The sequence below is a fragment of the Schistocerca cancellata genome, chromosome 3, assembly GCF_023864275.1.
Source record: "Schistocerca cancellata isolate TAMUIC-IGC-003103 chromosome 3, iqSchCanc2.1, whole genome shotgun sequence".
NCBI classification, from domain to species: Eukaryota; Metazoa; Arthropoda; class Insecta; order Orthoptera; family Acrididae; genus Schistocerca; species Schistocerca cancellata.
Window position 1 is genome coordinate 232,408,610 of NC_064628.1, and position 7,250 is coordinate 232,415,859.

Consider the following 7,250-nt stretch of genomic DNA (forward strand, 5'->3'; position numbering starts at 1 on the left):
TGTAACAGCTTTTTCCTTTCTGATATTTCAGCCCATTCGAAAGTTTCATTTTGATAAAATGACTTTAATTCTCTTTCCATAGCTTCTCTCCATTTTTGGGAATTCAGGCCACCTATAGCCTCTTGAACTGCTGTACCTTCAACATTAAAAGATAAGGCCATATACGTTTCACAATCAGGGCATTCTTTAGGTTCAGGTAAACGACAAAACATTTTCCTCCTCTTCTTCACCCTCTAGAACTTCATCTTCATAGGCTATATCTATGTTTTTGTTGCTATCTTCTTCTTCTTCCTCTTCTTCACTTTCTGTTTTTTTTTGCAGAATTAGTATTTCTTGAACTTGATGACGTTAATGAAGTGTTGTAATCTCTTGGTGATCCTCTTATATTTCTTTTTTTATTATTCTTAAGGAATACAACATCTCTACTAGTCAGTATCTTCTTATTCGTGAGATTCATCAATTGGTAACCCTTTTAATCTTCATAATAGCCTGCAAAAATATATTTATTAGACTTTGGGTCCCATTTTCCCCTCAATTGTTTCAGGATCTGTATCCTAGCCTCGTATCAGAAAACTTTCAAGTTGCTTAGATTTGGCTGTTACCCTGTTCACACTTCATAGCGCATTCTATTTTTTACCATTTTTGTACGCGATCGATCGTCGACACCCTTCTACCCAAAAACATTTAGATAACCCATCATCAGTTAACATACTTCTTGTTTTTTCAACAATAGTCCTATTTGCTCCCTTTGCAATTGAATTCTGAGCTGGACTGTATCTCATGGTGGTTTGGTGTCGTGGCGAAATAAGCACTGTATCATTTAAGAGATACAGAGGCGAGTGATTGTGCCAGGACTTACCCCAGTTCACTGCTAGTAGCGCCATGTCACCACAAAGCGTCTGTACATAGCATACAAGTATTGCACCAAACTTTAAGAATGGAATTAAAAGTCAAAGTTGCTTTTTCAATCTTTTGCAGCAATTGCTTTAATACATTAACGTTTAACATGTCAAATCTCAGATTGATCAGATGAATAATTTTCCCTAACTACATCGTTTTAAGAAAAAAATAAGTTGCGCTAAATAATAATGCTACACAGTCAACATTAACTGTACAAGTCTCAATTTGATTAAAGAAATATTTTGGTCAGAATCCACATTTTCGAGAAAAATTGAAAGCGCTTAATATTAGACTTAGAAATATCAAAATTTGTTTTAAGCTTCAGTTTAGTATAAAAATATTAATTATGTAACTCCATTGAGCTACTTCTAATAGTTTTCAAGAAATTTGCTGAAAACGAAATTTGGAACAAAATTGTCCTTACTTGTAGTAGATTAAGTATCTGTTATGTTAATCCTATAAACTTTTGGTTACAGCATGTGGTGAGACCTATTAAATAATAGAGCTATAACAAGTTTCAAGGCCTGGATGTAAATAATAACAAATGTAAGGTCTCTTAAAGTTAGTTCAGAAGTCTTGTTCTACTGTCAGTTCCATTCTAAAAATTCTAGATTGCAAAGTTTATATGTAGATGAGCTAAACCTTTTTCTGTGATTTTAACCAACTTAACTACATTCACTCAAAGATTACGAAGATTTTAATTTTATTCATGACAATGTTATAAAATATTATGGGTCTGAGAAAGTGGCTGTTCAGAGGTTGCTACTGTGGGCATAGAGTGGATAAAAGCAGGTGTTGTCTTGGCCATCCACTGAGCCAGTATATAAATATAGCCCAAGAGGCAAGGCGAATCTTCTCTTCGCACCCAGCTACAGTACGGTCCGTGTCAGTCAAACGCCGGTGTACACGCTGCCTCAGATAACGTCAGAGACAGGCTGTTACTAAACGTATATTTTCACTAACAATAGAAAGCGAAAGGGCGGGGACTGTACATCGTCCTGGATTGCTTAGAATTCGTGGAAGTAACTGTAAGTGTGCCGTCCGTAAGGTTAACAAATCCGCGTGGCAAGTGGTGACAATTATTTTCCACTTTTGTGGCGAGCAGTTAATTTGATTATTGGAAGTCAGGATGAAAGACAATTTAATCAAAACTTTTCGTAGAGATCGCCTCTGAACTGCTCATAGTGCTGTTTTGGATAGAGAGATTTATTATCAGTATTAACACAATGAATATTACAATGTTGTGCTTTTGAAACTTTACCAAATATATCTATCAATGAGAACTCAAAGTCTTCATTTATAATCATAGTGTTGATCCCGTTGAGCAAATAGAGAGTAGAAACGCTTCTTTCAGTGGGCTGGACAAGAATGTGGACTTGCAGACTGGGAACTATGACCAGTATGTTCTCCATCACTTTCTGGCTGACCACAGAAATAGTTTCCAGGCTCTCGTAAAAGACGGCGAATAATAATTCTAGTATTTCTTACTACTTATGAAATAGTTTTTATTATTATAAATCCGCCTCCCCACAGTGTCTAGTTCCTACTTCTTCCAAACATTTCTAGAATTTTTGATTGGTATACTCTGTCCCATTATCAGATTTGACAGTTGTTACCTTCTTCCCCATTTCTCTTTCTACTGCATTACGAAAGTTCTTAAAAATATCACGCACTTGATCATTAGAACTTAAAATATATGATTATATCATGAGTAGTCGTTTATAAAGGTAACAAAATAATGGCTTCCTCCCATAGAGTCACACTTATCGATCCATGAACGTCTCTTTGTATTAACTGTCCCTTGTACACATATTTCACAGATATCTTTACATTTACAGCACTCTTCCATTCCTGTCACCATTTCCTGTAATAATAACAAGCCTTTTCTGTTTAGGTGTTGAAGTCTTCTATGCCACAAGAAACCTTTAGCAGAGTACATAGAATGGGTTACAATTTCATCTACAACTTTAGCGGCATCTAACTTGAAAATTCCCCTTTCATTTGTCGCTGTAGCTACAAGTTCCCCATATTGGTTGACTATTTTTGCTCCATTTATATAGAAGGTTACTCTGTTTCTCTTCTTGACTATTTCACTTACAGATAACAAGTTAGTTGCAATATATTTTACATAGTAAGCATCATCTACTGTAATATTTTCTTGTTCCTCATTTACATTTACCTTAAGATCAACTTTCACAGCAAGCTCACTCTGTAATTTGGAACCATGCACTGTGGATATACCCATATGAGTTTTATAGTAACGTCATAAAGAGCTGTTTTGGCTCTAATGATATACACCGATGCTCCTGAATCTAATAACCGTTCTGGTTTTCTATTATTTGTTACTCAGGAAGAGTAATAAATACAGAGTGCCTTACCTTGATCAGCAGTTCTCTCTACTGGATTATTTGCGTCATACCTTATTTTCTTTGTACTTTGCCTTTGGCGGCATTACTTCTCTGAAGTAAGACAAACTGACATAATTTTCATGTCCTGCAGGATCTTCGGTTCTATGCTGTCTCCCATAATCAGTATGCCTAAACTTTCTAATCTCATAATCATGGGTGCATATTTTTCGGGCAGCCCTGCTAACAATAACGTGCCTACCCTTTCATTGGCAATCTCGAACCCAATGTTCCTTAATCGATTCGACGTGGATATTGTCTTGTTGACTTACCCATCCACGTTTTTGCAGTTATAAGTTCACATACTGATCCCACTTTTCTTGTAAGGCCACTGTCTTCAAATGTGCTCTGTAACTTGCCCAAACTTATTTTGCCATTACAGCTTTCTCTATGCGTACATAGTTCACTGGATCAAATATTAGCTTCGATCTTACCTTCCAGTCCTTATTTGCGTGATTTTGCTCAGTGGACTTCAGTGTACCATTTACTATGTCCCATAAGTCCTCCAGATGTAAGTATGCTTCCACAGAAAATTTCCATGTATCGTAGTTCTCGCTACCTACAAGTTTCTCTATTTGAGGTATTTGTGCTGCACTCAATTTCACAATTGCTTTTACTAGTAGTAAAGACATTATTAAACAATACCACAATCGGCTGGTCCTGATAGCTTTCACTACACACTTCCGTGACTATTCCCACGATATTTACTTCTGTATGTCAGAATGCTTACTGCGAACGCACTCACTGGTGACTGGTCCTTAACTTGTTGGAACTAGCGCAGCAAAATAAGCAGTTCTCAACACAAAAATGCAGTGAGTGACTTTGCCTCCCCTGCTAGAAGAAGTACCATTGATGGTTCGAAGTGTTATGTGGCTGCTACATGATGGTGCTCCAGTCCACTTCACCACTAGCTTCAGGATGCATCTCAGTCATGTCTTCCCTGGTTGATGGTTCAGTCGAGGGTGTCCAGTTGTATGGCCTGCTCATTCAGTGGGTCTCAGACCGTGCAATTTCTGCTTATGAGGCCATCTCAAAAGTATTGTGCATCCAGAGTCCATTCCAGATGTGGAGACACTGGAGCAGTGTATTCATGCTGCCTTTGAAACTGTTCGGACGCAGCCTGGTCGACGTGAACTTGTGAGACAGAACAAGCTACATGAGGCACATGGAAACCATTTTCAACACATACTGTAACTGTGGCTGCATGGCACAGTGTGTATTAGACTGCAGTTTCTGTAGCAAAGTGAGACAGAATCAATAGTCTCTAGCATGGAAACCATGCATTTCCGGGCATACGTTCATTAGACCTTTTTTGTTCTATATCCTCTCATCAATCAAGTCCTAGAGTTTATACATGGTGGAAAAAATCATCCTGTATATGAAGGAACCCCCATAACTTTCATTGGTTCTACAGTAACTTGTAATTAGACGAAAATTTTGTGGAACATATAGTTTTATGTTTTTCTCTTTTCATCAATGTTAATTTAAGCCACAGAAAACGTAGGTAGCGTTCAGGAAGTGAATGTTCAGTTTCTTTGGCGCCATGCTCTACATTTGGTGTCATAAACTACCAGATCGATTGTGAAAAGTCTTCCTCATTTCTGAAATAAAATACGAGTTGATGACAGGTCAGCAGTGTACAATTCTGTCAATTGCTGGAAGAAGCGAGAGCCATCTTGTATGGACATGTTGTAATATTTCCTTAAACTCTATCTCCACAAACTCTGAAAATTCCCTCAGTGACTGGTTATTTGATACAGAGGAACCAAAATCACTGTAGATTTTGAGAACTATTGTCTCTACATCATAATGAAATGTTTTAAGACTATATTTTACAGTATTATTTACAACATGGTAATTGCTCTCAAAATGGATATAAACTGAAATGTTTTTGCAGTAGTTCATTGGAGCATTGCCAGCATTGTATACACTTGCTTGATTCAGATAAAAGCCGACAGATTCTGTAATGTTCTTTATTGCATGGGAAATGTCTTTGTGTGCTTCATTTAAGTCTTCATAAAAATCTAGAAATCTCTGATGTACCCCATGGTTAACATCAAAGTACTAAACTACATAAGGAAAAGCTTTTATATTTCCTCAGTTTGAAACATCTGAGGACACAGAAAAATTAAAAGCTTTGTGAAGCTAGCCTATGACTGCAACTTGACTGTGTGGACCAAGAACATTTTCCAAGACAGGCATTGCCTTAGTTCTTACACACGAAATTTTAGATGCAATACTACTGTCTGTAAACAAGGTATGATGCAACTTCATTTGCCAATCGAATGACTTGTAGCCAAGGCCGTGTTTTACACTGCAATTACACTACTGGCCATTAAAATTGCTACACCACGAAGATGACGTGATACAGACGCAAAAATTTAACCGACAGGAAGAAGATGCTGTGATGTGCAAATGATTAGCTTCTCAGAGCATTCACACAAGGTTGGCGCCGGTGGCGACACCTACAACGTGCTACATGAGGAAAGTTTCCAACCGATTTCTCGTACACAAACAGCAGATGACCGGCGTTGCTGGTGAAACGTTGTTGTAACGCCTCGTGTAAGGAGAAGAAATGCATACAATCGCGTTTCCGACTTTGATAAAGGTCGGATTGTAGTGGTGGTGGTGGTTAGTGTTTAACGTCCTGTCGACAACGAGGTCATTAGAGATGGAGCGCAAGCTCGGGTTAGGGAAGGATTGGGAAGGAAATCGGCCGTGCCCTTTCAAAGGAACCATCCCAGCATTTGCCTGAAACGATTTAGGGAAATCACGGAAAACCTAAATCAGGATGGCCGGAGACGGGATTGAACCGTCGTCCTCCCGAATGCGAGTCCAGTGTGCTAACCACTGCGCCACCTCGCTCGGTAAAGGTCGGATTGTAGCCTATCGCGATTCCGGTTTATCGTATCGCGACATTGCTGCTCGCGTAGGTCGAGATCCAATGACTGTTAGCAGAATATGGAATCGGTGGGTTCAGAAGGGTAATACGGAACGCCGTGCTGGATCCAAACAGCCTTGTATCACTAGCAGTCGAGATGACAGGCATCTTATCAACATGGCTGTAACGGATCGTGCAGCCACGTCTCGATCCCTGAGTCAACAGATGGGGACGTTTGCAAGACAACAACCATCTGCACGAACAGTTCGACGACGTTTGCAGCAGCATGGACTATCAGCTCAGAGACCATGGCTGCGGTTACCCTTGACGCTGCATCACAGACAGGAGTGCCTGCGATGGTGTACTCAACGACGAACCTGGGTGCATGAATGGCAAAACGTCATTTTTCGGATGAATCCAGGTTCTGTTTACAGCGTCATGATAGTCACATCCACGTTTGGCGATATCGCGGTGAATGCACATTGGAAGCGTGCATAAGTCATCGTCATACTGGCGTATCACCCGGCGTGATGGTATGGGGTGCCATTGGTTACACATCTCGGTCACCTCTTGTTCGCATTGACGGCACTTTGAACAGTGGACGTTACATTTCAGATGTAATACGACCCGTGGCTCTACCCTTCATTCGATCCCTGTGGAACCATACATTTCAGCAGGATAATGCACGACCGCATGTTGCAGGTCCAGTACGGGTTTTTCTGGATACAGAAAATGTTCGACTGCTGCCCTGGCCAGCACATTCTCCAGATCTCTCACCAATTGAAAACGTCTGGTCAATGGTGGCTGAGCAACTGGCTCTTCACAATACGCCAGTCACTACTCTTGATGAACTGTGGTATTGTGTTGAAGCTGCATGGGCAGGTGTACCTGTACACGCCATCCAAGCTCAGTTTGATTCAATGTGCAGGCGTATCAAGGCCGTTATTACGGCCAGAGGTGGTTGTTCTGGGTACTGATTTCTCAGGATCTATGCACCCAAATTGCGTGAAAATGTAATCACATGTCAGTTCTAGTATAATATATTTGTCCAATGAATACCCGTT